We start from the raw sequence: 14,224 nt of genomic DNA, 5'->3' as shown, positions 1-14,224 counted from the left end.
ACAAGGGGTAACGGGTTCAAACTTAAACAGGGGAAGTTTAAATTGGATATAAGGAAGAAGTTCTTTCCTGTTAGGGTGGTGAGGCACTGGAATGGGTTGCCCAGGGAGGTTGTGAGCGCTCCATCCCTGGCAGTGTTCAAGGCCAGGTTGGACAGAGCCTTGGGTGGCATGGTTTAGTGTGAGGTGTCCGTGCCCATGGCAGGGGGGTTGGAACTGGATGATCTTGAGGTCCTTTCCAACCTTAACTATTCTATGATTCTCTGATCTCAAAACAGTCTTTGTGTGTTGAATAATGCAAGTTTTTATATATGTATATAATCATTACGTATGTATTTGTGTGTATGTAAAGTCTTAAAAACCTGCTTTTAGGACACAGTCCATTTTGAACATGTTTGGCAGCACATCAGAACATAAACATCCGTGATTACCTTGGACCTTTTAGTCACTAAATACTGAATTTAGAAAAACTTACTCATAGAGAGAAATAATTTGAAGTAAAGCTACCCAAAAGATGAGACCTTCTCTAGGAGCAGAAGCTGTACTTGTTAATTCGTCCAAGCATACAGAGAACAGCAAGAGTTTATGATGAAAAATATCAGATGAAAATGAAGCTAGTGTTTATTCTTCGTAATTATAGTTCACAACTAGTCACATCTTTTGCAGCTGACACTCACTTTGATATGGCACTGTACTCAATGACATCTTCATATTGTTTTGAATCTGTCCTTGTAAGTCTGCCCCATGTATTTTTATTGTTCCCTCTGTGTTAAGGGATCACTGCAAATAGGAGTAGGAGCCCTGCTACCTTAAATATGACTGAAGCCATAGTTTCAAGCTGTGACCATTCTGGTAAAGCACTCTTAAGAATAGCTGATAAAGGTGATTTAATACAGAGGGAATTACAAAGCTAAGCAAAAGTTAAGGCTTACTATAGGTTACAGATTCCTCTGTGTCACTTAGATTGTGAATATTTGGAATGCATCTCAGGAAAATGGTTTTGGATTCAAGCATATTCAAAGCGTGGAACAAGAATGAACGAGAAACCTGCAAATTAACATGAAAATATTGTAGATTCAATGTGGTGACATTAAAGAATTTATTTTGGCTCAACTATTAGAAATGGCAGTTTCTATGATTAAAGGGTACCAAAATGAAGCAGCAGCAGGATGCTTATTTAATCCTTAAATTTTATGATAATGGAAACCTGTTATTTCTATGGGGATAATTCTCAAAATGGATTGGGATAAATCCTGTGTCTACAAGAACCAAAAAGGAATGCCTTATACTCGGGAAGAGCTTCCAGGCTGTCCTAGAAGCACTTGATAGGTGCTGTGCCAGTGTGTGACATTCAGAAAGTTGACCTTTTGGATGTCAAAACTCACGGGAAAATTATTATAAAGCATAAAGCATTTGTGGTGCTCCGAGGAGTGGATCAGGAGATCCAGACAGAATTCTGACCGCATGAAGAAAACGGCAATGTCCTCAGTACCTTTAGGAGAACTAGATTTTCAGGGACCCAGCTGTGCTTTGACGAGATTTTGACTTAATGTGTTACTTGGACCAGATTTGCAAGTATTGAAACATGTAGTAGTGCAAGTAGTGATTCACTGGAGTGTACAGAAAGGTGTAAGTTACCTGAGTCTCGGGGGTGATTGTGACCATATCACTAAAATTAGTAGTAGTATTTCCTTGTACTCCTGTGGAAGTGTAGTCCATAATTCTTGAACCTGTAGATCAGGTAGCTCTACACATTTAAACTGGGGCCTCTAAGGATGCTGGGGAGGGACTCTTTGTCAGGGACTGTAGTGACAGGACAAGGGGTAATGGGTTAAAACTTAAACAGGGGAAGTTTAGATTGGATATAAGGCAGAAGTTCTTTACTGTGCTGGTGGTGGGGCACTGTAATGGGTTGCCCAGGGAGGTTGTGAATGCTCCATCCCTGGTGGTGTTCAAGGCCAGGTTGGGCAGAGCCTTGGGTGACACGGTTTAGTGTGAGGTGTCCCTGCCCATGGCAGGGGGTTGGAGATGGATGATCTTCAGGTCCTTTCCACCCCTAACTGTTCTATGATTCTGTGATTCTATGAAATAAGCGAACTTCAACTAGTTTGGCTTTTTGGGTATGTTATACGTGCTTAACTGAAAACACAAATGTAGTTCTGCAACGTCAGATTAGGTGTTCTGGTGAAAATAGGCCCTCTGGTATATAAAATTAATACCATTACACATCTGGTGGATGATAAATAAAATTATTCTCTTAGATCATCTCTGTTTTCTGCTATTCATAGCCTTTTTCTTGTCTGTGAGAGGGGTCTGCTTTTCTGCGGAGCTTTCCAACCATCTGTTTAAGAACATTGTGTGTAGTCAAGTTTATTACTGCACTAGAATCTGATTTTTAAGTCCCGAAGAGATTTAAAGAGGAAGTTTTCCCTTCCACCTCTTCATCTTCTTTTGCTTTTTTTAAAAGGAAGAGTTGAATGTATATAGGATATGCTGGAAATGAAGGTATAAATATCAAATGGTGCTTTTTCGATATAAGATTATTGATTCCTCCTGCTGGATACGTGAATTTTAACTTCAAGAAGCTGATTAAGTATATACCAGTGTCTGTTAAAAAAATAAACTTTGCAGTCTGTGAAGAAGGTAAAATTGTACTATTTATTGTAAGATTTGAATGGAGAAAATGTCTTTGAATTCACTAGCATTGTCTAAGATTTTTAGTTTATTCTTTTCAGCTTTACTATTTATTGCCAATTTTTGGTGGTTTTCAATAAATAACATGAGACTTAAGCACAGATTTTTGTCACTATGTATTGCTAGGAAGCAGAAGAATGTTACACAAGAGTAGCAACTGAAACAAGTTAGCTTTAATTTTTCCTCTTTCTTTCTGAGAGGTAGTAATAAATATGGCACTAATACAGCTGAAGAGTGCACATCAGGGGAACACAACAAGAATTTACCACCAGGAGGAAAAAACAAGGTGAAATGAACACTTTAGGTAAATTCACCTTGGTATTCTTTCTCCATGCCTGTAACTAAACTGCCTTCTCTAATTGTGAAACATTTTTCTTTTGTAATATACAAGGAAACAAGATTCTGTGATGTTAAAATGGGATGAATCTGTAATGTATCCAAGACTCTGCTCATGTTATTAATTATCCTTAATTGAGTTTGTCCTGATGTTGTCCACAACGCACAGAAACCTTCCTTAAGTACTCAAGCACTTCCTTATGGATATAAAAAATGTTTCTTGACTGCTTTTACATTGAAACTCTGCAAAGACCGTTATAAATAGCTTATAATTAAGAGCTGAGCAAAACTTCCACAGCCAAACCAAATTACATTGGCTAATCTTTATCTGGAGATTTCCCGCGTTAGGGATTCTGGTTCCAGCATCCCTCTGTCATCCTACTCAGAATGACATACTCATATATGAATATGAGATTCACATAAGCTGTCTTCTGTGAGATTCATGCTGTACCCATCTCACATGTTTGGCAAGGAACTTTTTTACCTCCTCCCTCAGAGGATTAATAAAGCATAATTCTAGTGATGTTTCAGATGGCTTGTATCACTTGAAGCATGCAAGGTGCCTCAGTGCGTTATACTGATAAGAAACGTCTGTTACTGCTGGAACTTCAAGCTCTTCATGCAGCCACAGCTGTATGAAACAATGCAAACTGTATTTGTGCAAGAAGTATCAAAAAGAAGTAACTAAAACTTGTGGGTTTGCATTCATTTATTTGCCTCTGATCTTACTGATACTGCCAAGACAGTCAAGGCAGATTCCCAGTTTTGCTTCCAGCGATGTGGAAGATGGGTGCAGAGATTCTTGTTCATCATGTGCTGTCAAGGGCTTTGGGAGAAGCAGAAACTATTGTGAAGATTGTGATGAAACCAAGTGTCTCACACAGGGTGATACTGGCTGATCCTCTGCTACTGGAATGACTGGGACTGGCATCCTTTGCACCTCCCAGGTGTCTGTCATCCCACTTCTCCATCCCGTTGTGTGTAACAGGGGCACTGACCTCTTCCTTGAAGTGAACTGAAGAGTTTTATTTCATCTCCCTATGTTAACTGTTACCATTTATCATTGTTTGCTTGTGTCTTTTACAAGAGTAGGAAAGGAGTAGGTTTGACAGTGCCATTCAGCATGCTCTTGAGATGGGTCACTTGAATTTAGCAAGCAGATTGCTTACATTGAAATGTTGTTTGGAAATGTCTAATGGGGTTCTCATGCTACCTTCGTAAGAAGTGATACTTAAGCTGAGCACAGGTCAAAGTCAGTGGGGAAAACACTGTTCCACAGGTGAATTGGCTTTAAGTTTCCCGAGTTTCAGTTTCAACTTAATCCTTAAACAATAGTTTTATTGATGTAAACTTTCAATTTTAAAGGCTAGAATACCAGGCTGGGGTTCGGATTTCACCCATGCTTTGCTGGAGTAATCTTACCTTGTAGTGCCCCTGCCTGGAGAGGCTCATAGTTGAAGGACAGACGTCTATTAGAAACCTGTGTTTTCACCATCTTTTGTTACATAGGAGCAAGTACTATTTATACGTTGTGAAAGTGAGCAGAATTACAGCAATACTGCTAGTATGGTGTAATTTATGGAGGATACAGTAGCTGCAGGCTATTATTCTGAACAAAGACAAGTGTTACTGAGGAGTCTTTGAGACTATTATTGCAGTCTAAAATCATCTCTAATTGCTTCCAAGATTGCTTGGTGATATTTTAAGGCTTTCAGACAGCCTGTTTTGAGTGACTGTAAATGTACTGCAAAACAGCGTTCACACTAGACCATTGCAGCAGAAGGTATGTTTGCCCTACATACTATAATGGGTAGAAATCCCCAAGATCACTGGGCAAGCGCTAGCTGAGCTGAAAGCTTCCTAGCTGTAGTAACATGCAGCTCTTTGTGGCTGCAAACTAAATTAACCTGCACATGAGGCTGCCTCTAGCACCCCAGAAAGCCTGGCAGGACACTGCCAGCTCAGAGCTGACACCCACATCTCCATGTTACACTGCACAGCATGAATGTGCCCACTGAAGACTTGGATAAAACATGCATGTGCTGTCCTAGCCTGAGCTGCTCTTTCTCTGTTAAGCAGCTTGTGTATCAGATGTAGCTGATCTTTCACCAGTGTTAGTGCTGAGGGACCACCTAGTGTTGGCTGGAAACATCACTTAATTCATGCAGGAGATTTCTGCATGTAAATAGAATGGTGGATTCAGGCATCACATTCTTCAGGAATCCTCTGTACTCATGATGCAGGAAAAAAGGTGTCTCAATAAAAGAAACTATCTTTGTATCTGTAATCTTTTGATTTCTGCTTTAACATGGACTGAGATCTTAAAGATATAGCATGTTTCTTAATTATATTTTTATAAGCAACACTGAATGAACTGGTCTTAAGGCATGTCATCTTTAAAGCAGCTCTGTAGGGCATATCTTAATTTCAGCCACAGCTATGATTTGCTCTGCAATGCAGTACTGCTGATTAGACTTTGTGTTCCTTGAGTTCAGTTTGTGGCCATGCTGTATGTAGTCATAGGGGTTCAGGTAGCATGGCTGGAGCTCTTGTGCCTTTTTTGTTAGCTTTGGATCTTGTGGCAGTTTTTATCCTGGTATTATCAACCTGGTTTATATCCTGGTTTCATACTTCTGCTCCAGCAAAGCCACACACCCTAAGAAAAGCAGGTTTGGATTGTGCCTATCAGGACCCTGTCTGGAAGCAAAAGGAAGTCTGATTTCTGGAACTGTAACAGAGTACTGTCCCTTATAGAAGCTTGAAAAGAGTGGCCTTTGTTTCCTGATCTGATAGTTCTGCCACAGTGATGGGTGTTCCATGAGCTACTTGTTCCTCCTTATCTTGTGTGTGAATTTGGATTTCTGACAGAAAGTGCAGTTTCTCTGCTAATCACATCCAGCACCTGCATGATCCTATATTCCACGTGATTTTCAAGTGTTGCCACCCTGAACTTTAAAATCAGGTGTTTCTTTAACCATAGCTTCAAAAACAAAGAGTAAATTTTGCCTTTGTTTTGTTTAATAGTTCTGCTTCTTCCTTATGCTCACAAAGGATCAGTACCCCAGTTTACTGCCACCAAAACTTTGGTGTTCCTGCTTCTCCCAGCCACACACTGTAGGTCTTTCCTTTATGCTGGTTCTACTCATGGCTTAAGTCCTATGTGACCAGAATATAATGCACAAAGCTAGCTAGCAGAAAATAACAAGTGAATAGTTTTCCACCGCCATACAGAGATGAAATGTCTAACTGGGATCACTCAGGCTATCAGGAATGGGATAATTGAAAAGGAAGCACAAGCAAGATGTTAGGACCATTCTCTTCAGTGAGAGAGTTGGATCAGCTCCTTGTATCATCCCTGATCTCTCCAAAAGGGCTCATTTTTTTTGCTGTCACTCTGAACAAGCAGCTGTGTGTTGTGTTTTCCTGGCTTTCCTGCAGTCAGGTTACTCTGGTTACCTCTGATAAGTGGTTGCCTGCAGCACACACTGGTAACAATTAACCTGGGGACAGTGGTGTCCACTGCTCTGCTTGTTTACAAAGCTAATAGGTGTCAGTGCCCTTAATGTGGTTAATCAAGGGTACTCTTTATGCATGTTAGTTTGCATCCTGCAGTGAACAATGTTATTGATTAACCCTCAACTAGCCCATGCTGTTGAGGTTGTGGAGAGAACGATAGAATGCAACTTTGGAAGGGAAAGCTGTAAGTATGAAATCTGTTCTTTCAGCTTCTGTGCCAGCCACTTCTGTTTCAGGAGAAGCAAGAGCCTCACTATTCCCTGTGCTGCTTTTGTCTCCCATCCAAAAAACCCTTGCCAACAAGCTGGTATCTCAGTAAGCACAGCCTGGGTGCCTGCCTTCAGGAGGCTTCTGCCAGCTGCTCAGCATGAAAAGCTTGCAGAGTGCTCTGGGGTTTACTTGGGATGGCATGGGGCTTTCCAGAGAAACACCAGCTGGGCCTATTCCCTTTTCCCTTTATGTGCCATTTCACTCAGCTGCCCAAAGGAACTGTGCATATATGGAGGAAAGAAGGGATTTAACTCAGCAGTGTTGTAATTATGCAAATCATCCTCTGACATGGGAACTGTACAGAAACAAACTTGCAGGAGGGTGTGCTGACAAAAGGGAAGATTTGTTGATCTAAAACCCTATATTAATATTTAAGGAAACAAGCAAACATAAAAACCACCCAAGGTGTCACCTTCCTGATCCAAGCTTTTAACTTGTATGTGCAGTTATTTCACAGAAGGTTGATTTTAGTCATTGGCACCTTGTTTGGTCTGTTCTGCATTTGAAGGTGTAGTTGTATAGTATCAGAGTCCTTCAAAACTAACACAATCACCTTCCCTGGTGATGCTGAAATACCCTTTTCTTTAAGAGGGGAATATTGTCACTTGTTCGTAGTATCTTAAGGAGAAAAGACACAAGAAGTCCTCAGTGGTGGGCCAGTACCTTTATTGTATGGATCTTTCAGCCCACAGGTGTTTTAATGTGGAAAAGCTGCCATTTTCTTCCCTTGAAACACCCTTCCTGTAGATATTCCCAAGGCCTTAGTTGTATTCCTGTGGAGTGGTCAGTTGTCTCTTCTTTTCAGCTCCTCTGGCAGTGCAGTTTATGGTCGGATCACAAAGAACAAGAGTTAGGGTCTTGGATGAGGATGAAGAGCATTTTAAACAAACAGTTATCCTCAGGATGTGAAGGCTGCTCTGGGAACACAGAGGGTACAGGAAGATGGGAAGTGGGACTTTGATACACTACTTGACAGGCCAGTTGTGACTGTGCCAAAGCAACGTTTCTGTCATGTCACATTGTCCATTAATTCTTTTGGCAAGTTGTATTTCCTATGGGAGTCAGCTACACTGAGCAGCGTCCAGGGATAGTGTTTCTTCTCAAGCTTTTTCCATGCTATGCAGCTTAGTTTCCAATGTGCAAGTCCCACATGCTGACAAGAATCAGATGCACCTGTCCCTTGACCATGACCCATCCACAGATGCAGATTTATAGAGGCTAAAAAGAAAGGGCTGAAGGGTGTGTACCAGTCGAGCTGGGTCATTCCATTGCCAGAGGTATTTTTAGTATAAACTGAGCACTTGTAGCTGAGTTTAGAGTGATTTTAATTGCCAGAAGTTTTGTTATACAATAATAAGCAGCTGCTAAAGACTGAGGGCAGCTAGGGACCCCAAAGCTTTGAATGCACTGATTCACATTTGGTAACACTTATTCTAATGTGCCCATTGGGATTTCATGCCTGAACTCTACCTTTCAGCAAAAGCATCTTGCTCTGTATCAATCTTAACAGAGCTGCTCCAGTTGTTCTGCTTTTCTTGTTCAGTGGACTGTGAGAGGTGCTCTGTCATCTTTTCCTCAGCAACATCAGCTCCAGGTTTTTCCTTGCAAAGCCATACTCTACAGTACTGTATGTACCTATTGTGTGTATATTCTTCACATTTCCCTGGCCTCACCTCTCAAATCTCAGAGCATTTATAAGGATACCAGAAATGCATTTTCTATATGTATGCATAAAGTGTGGTCTGCAGACGTACAACATGCGCGTTATTGTGCTTACCAAGAAGGGAGAAAAGGGGTTTGCTAGCCAAGGGCAAAGAACTCTCTTCTTTAAGCTTTCAGTTAAAACCCAGTCTAGACATTTTTATCACATTAAACAGTCTGGAGCATTTAATAGGTATGTGACAGGAAGAAAAGCAGTCTGGACGAGCTGACCAGTTTTCCTATGGGAAAAGCCTGCTGGGCCCAAGTTTTTATTCTTTGCCATGGTAATTATTATGCTGGAAATGCTTAATGGTGATGCATGAAGCAAAGCTGGTTTTGGACGTGTGAAAATGTTACCCTCACTTTCTGCATGGTCTGCTGTGCCTTGTGTGTGACACTGCTCTTGGGTTTGATGGGTGCTATACTTGATGTGTGAGTGCCACTTGTTACTGAGTTGTAGAGACCAGAGAGGATAGTGACAGAATTAGTTAAGCACTTCAGAACACTTCAGTGCATGCAACCAGTGCAAATGGCAAAACATTTTCTTTCTGTCTCTGCTTTTATCAGTTTTTATGGTGTAACAAGTTGCATCTGTTGATTTCCATTGCATCCGATGGCTTCCAAACAGACTCCTCTGCCTTTGATCTCCACGCTCTCATCTAGAATCAGTTCTTTCACCTTCCCAGGCATTTTGCCCATGCGTCCCTTGGTTTGTCTGCAGCACAAGGGAATGCTGAACTCCTCATCTCTGGGAGCCCTGCCATCCCCACTCCCAAGCTGTCACAATAAATAACCCTGCTCTGCTGTTGCCTGGAATGTTGGCACTGTTCTTGCCACTTCTTTTTTTCTTTACCCCACACACATAGACAACAATGTTTTGTTTTGTTGGTCTGTCTTAGTGTATATTCCACCCTATTCCTCCCTTTCCAGCCTTATTGCAGAAACCCAGCTTCATACTTGGAATAATCTCTAAATATAGGCTTGCTTGTGCTATCCCAAACCATTTCCATTTCGGCTATTGCAGACTTATCTACTGTTCCTTTCCAGCAGTGTGAAAATGCAGCCACCTTCCCTTTTCCTTTTTAGCTGTATTGGCCTGCTCAGGCACTTACCATTCTGTTGAAGCCCACATCAGTCTCAGACATCCCATCCTTGATTTGTGCATTTTTCCTGTTCTTAGTCTCTCCCTCCTCTTTTCAATTCCCACACATCTGTTTCATTTCTTTCTCCCTAGTGGTTGTCCAGAATCAAGGATGTCTTCATATTCCAGCATGATGTGCATACTCTCAACTTTCCAGGGAGAGAAGAGAATGTGCTGCTTATCTTCCTGCCTGCATGAACATGTTCCATTATGTACCTGTCATAGCATGAGAGCAAAGGTATCCTCCAGTCATAGCATGTGTGTCCCTTTCTACCTAAGTAGAAGTGGAGGTCCCAGCAGCAGGTGACAATAAAGAACAGTGATGATGAGCTTCAGAGGGGTAACAGCTCCCGTTCTCGTTTCCTGCTGTTTGACGCTGAATTGCATCTTCCTGTTAGGAATTTAGAGAAAGTCAGTGCCTGGCTGATGTCTCCAGTTGGGCCAGAAAAATCTGGCTAAATGGAACCTCTCAGCATGCTGTGAAGCCTGCTGTTTATTATGAGATGTCAAATGAGGGTTCAAAATGGGCTGTGTACGCCAGCATGCCATACTGGCAGGCTGACTCTCCTCTTTGTCTCTCTACTGGACAAATAGGTTACATACCAACACTTTTATTTTTATCCCTTTTGGAATACTATGTCAAATCATCCATTTTGAGAAATACAAAAATTGAGATGCCTTTCCTTCAGAAACTTTCATATATATTATGAATAGTTGAAGAAGCCCAAATGCATCCAGCAGGGTGATGTAGAGAGGCTGCTGGCTTGGGATTCTTCCACCTTTCTCTTTAATAGCTGATGTGCCTGGGTTTGCCCCATTTTTTAAACAAGTAATGCATTAATATTCAGAAAGACATTTTAGGGACATTGTTCTCAAGTAATGTAAGCAACTGAATACCTCAGTCTGAGTTATTAGCTCTCTGAGCTGTTCTATCAGATAAACTTCTCTCAGATGTCTCATGAAGTCTCATTTTACTCCTAAGAGACAACTGTCAATTTGATAATGGCTGTTGTGACAGGAAGCAGAACAATGTCAAGAGACTTGTTTTAATATTCGATTAGTAGAAATGTATCTACATGCAGGTTGCACAGTTTCTCTGAGGCAGGGATTAGTGAGAGAGACTGTGACGCCATGTGTTGTGCATCCCCATTGCCAGTTTATGGTTAACTAAGAGCGTACCAGCTAAAGGATTAGTGGTATCTATTTTTTATCCTCGGTTGCGTTACCTGCACAGTCTTTCTTATTCTTTCTCTATGGCTTTTAGAGCTTCTAGGCAGTGACCCAACAACCGTATAAGAACAAATCTGGCTGAAGAAATGCTTACTCTGCCACCTACCTACAATAACGAAGTAACAATAATAGTAAGTTAACGTTCAGAACCAGTTCCTTTTCCTCTTGAATCTGTAGGAAATTCAAGCTGTAAATAGCTGATAAGCTGGTATATCTCCAACATGGCTGTCTGTATTTGGACAGCTGTCCTGCTGGAAAGAGGGCCTCTAGGTTTCCAAATTATAGGCAGCATTTTCTGTTCACCCTTGCCAAGTTTTGCTACGCTGTGTTCAGAACTGTGGCACTCTCATCTTCAGCAAAATGCCCAGTTGTTTGTTAACAAGTTAATACTGGATGTTATTGGTGATTAGAGGTGTATAATGTAATAGCTTTTAGCTCTGGGATATCTTGCTGCCAGTGGTTTCAGACTCTCTATATACATAAATAATTAGCATCACTAAGTGTGTAGTTCAGACAAGACTTGCTAGCCTCATTCTTTAGAAGGTGAAAAGGGAAAATGGGAAATGTCAAATGTGTCCAGCCAGGACTCTGGAGCAGTCTGGCTAAATATCAACTGTAGCCCAGGTCCTTAATTCCAAGCTAGCCCAAAGGGACTGTGATTTTCCTGAACAATTGCTGATGAATGCTTCTGCATACAAGAGGTAGAGTGTTTGAAAGCGAGCAAAATATACCAGCTGAGCCTGTACAATGCTGCTTAGGCCAGAGAGTTTAGGATTATTTTTTCCCCATCCATTAAACGTCATCCTGAGTCATAGATCTGCTTTCTGCACATTAATGTTGAAGTACACACCATGGACACCATGTGTGTTTCTTTTCCTGATACTTCCTGGGAGAAATCAGGGAAAGAACCTTCATTAAAGACAATTAGTATGTCCTGTTTCTTTCTGAACCTGAAATCTTGGCAGGAAAACAAAATGAATGCAAACAACCTAAAGCTCGGAGGGAGCTGTGGTCTGTACCACCATTATCCAGACCAGGTTACTGCTGCTCTGTTGCTGCTCTTATTCCAGCTCAAGTTGTGTCACAGAACTAAGTAAGCAATAAGCTGCACCTGCAGATCTCTGCTACCAGGATTAGATTTACCGCAGCACTGGGGCTGGATGGTCAGAAGGGTGACAGATAATTTCCATTCCAACCAGTTGCTAATCTGTGCTGGCATTCGCTTACCTCCCAGCTGAGACTTGATTGAGGGCGTGAGCCAAGATGTGAGTGAGCAGGGTAGTGGGGGAAGTGAAGGCTGATGAAAACAAGAAAAAGGATATCAGGTGCAAGGAAGGAAGGACTGTACTGATCAAATGCAGATACCAGGTCTATGTTTCTTGCTTTTAATTCCATGTTATCTTCTCTTGTTTAAAGAAGGGGATGCAAAACCCATTATCTCTAGGATGTAAGGTGGGTTCTGAGAAGGAATTTGAGCCATGTTATGGCTTCTAACATAGATAGAAGTATTTTCTCGTCAGCGCCAATGACAATCTCACATAAAAAGCATAGAACCCCCTGTGTTTTCATGGTTTGTAGGCTTGGTAACCTGTTACCAAGAAATTTGTAATAAATTTAAACTTTTGACAAATAACTGCTTTTAACACACTTAATACTTTTTTCAAGGCCACGTTGGACAGAGTCTTGAATAACATGGTCTAGAGTGAGGCATCCCTGCCCGTGGCAGGGGTTTAGAACTGGATGATCTTAAGGTCCTTTCCAACCCAAACTGTTCTATGATTCTATAACACACACCCAACTGTCAAATAAAGAATGCAGCTTTTTGATATTAATGCATTTCAGACCACTGGAATGATTGCCAAAGATGATCCCCTTAGCTTTGTCTGAAAACTTAGGCCAGCAATGTAGCTCACTCCTGTTTTCTCAGAAACCATCTCTAAAACTGGTCAGAATAGAAGGCTGCAAATTCTAAATGTCACCATCCTAAGTTTAGCTTTGAAAGTAATGTCTGTGTTCCTCACAGCTGATTAGTTTTGAAAATATCTGTATATTTTGAAGGCAGTCACATCAAGTCATGTCAAAACTTTATTGAAGTTTGGTTTGAGCTGAAGTACCTGACCATAGAAGGGATCATTTCAAACACGCGGAGATTTAGAAGTTATTACAGAAATACAGTCTTGACCTTTCATTTCATTTTATTAACACAAGGTCTGAGTCTGTGTCAGTGTTTGGAAACAGACAACTGTGTCCTCGGGACCTGGCCTGGAGCTGCTGATATTTGTAGTTTGTTTTCTTTTTGTTTGAGGTTCTGGCTTGTGTTATCTCCAAAACTTCTCCTTGCACTTAAAAATGAAACTCTGCCGATATTCATCTGGTTTGGGGGTTTGTGGTGCCTTTCCTCTGATATTTGCAGTTAATAATCTGGACTTAGAATTTTGCAGTTGTTTTATACCCTAGGATCCCTGAACTCTTGCAGTCCTCACAGGAATGATGCTCACTTAAGCTTATTTGATGTTTATCTGCACTCCCACATGAATTCTTCGGGTTTTAATTTGAAATTCATGTCTTCCTATCCCATTTAAGTTATGGGAATCACTTCTGCTTGAGATCTTTTAGAACCCTAAGCCCCAGAAGGAGGCTAAGAAGAAGCAACTGAAGTTCTGAATGTCAAAATCACTCATGATTTTAATTGGAATAATTGATACAAATACTTTATGCAGGTGTACTACAAGGGAGAAGCACTACTCACTGGCTGAAATGATGTGTAATCTGCCAGCTACAGATGAAACAACAGTAGAAATGAAATATGGTATTAATTGCCCAAAGAGCATATTGAAGACTCTGGGGTCTTTTATAAATCTGACAAGTCCCTTTCCTTATAGGCTCATTGCTGTAATTATACAAGGTGTCAGGTTTTATGAGGCTGTAGAGAAAGAATTAGGGCTGAAGTAATACAGAAATACTTGAGATGTTTTGCAAGTGATTTCTTTTTCCTAATTATTATTCCATGAAGTAGCTTTTGTTTTAACATTGTCTTCAATTGAAAGCCACAGAGTGAAGTAATTAAACTTAATAAAAGTCCCTGCTGGTTAAATCAAGATGCATTGTATACATACATCACATGCTATAGCAATTCAGAAAAGATCTTGACAGCTATTAACCGAACTATTGATTTCATCAAAGTCCAATCTGTTCTCTATTACTACCTGGGGAGCTGATAGCTTCCAGGAAATGGGATGCTTGATAGTATAATAAAAGTAAATCTTGAACACTTCTAACACTTCTGTTTAACTAAAGAGAAAACTGTAGCATCTTCCATGGTTTTGGACAACTTAATTT

The 14,224-nt window shown here is 40.9% G+C and overlaps 1 protein-coding gene across 4 annotated transcripts in view; it reads left to right on the top strand.

Annotated features, from left to right (window-relative positions):
• Positions 1 to 14,224, top strand: part of PLCB4 (phospholipase C beta 4) — a 197,495-nt gene that overhangs the window by 87,254 nt on the left and 96,017 nt on the right. Inside the window, exon 1 of one of the 4 annotated variants that reach the window (XM_065682349.1) lies at positions 6,693 to 6,727. The exons of the other annotated variants lie outside the window; for them this stretch is intronic. The gene's annotated coding sequence lies outside the window, so the exon portion shown is untranslated. Of the gene's footprint in view, positions 1 to 6,692; positions 6,728 to 14,224 lie in introns of those variants that run through there. 4 annotated transcript variants of the gene reach the window in all.

The sequence above is a fragment of the Lathamus discolor genome, chromosome 5 (assembly GCF_037157495.1).
Source record: "Lathamus discolor isolate bLatDis1 chromosome 5, bLatDis1.hap1, whole genome shotgun sequence".
In the NCBI taxonomy this organism is placed as follows: Eukaryota; Metazoa; Chordata; class Aves; order Psittaciformes; family Psittacidae; genus Lathamus; species Lathamus discolor.
Note: the sequence above shows the minus strand (reverse complement) of the source record. Positions and strands in the feature narration are given on the sequence as shown.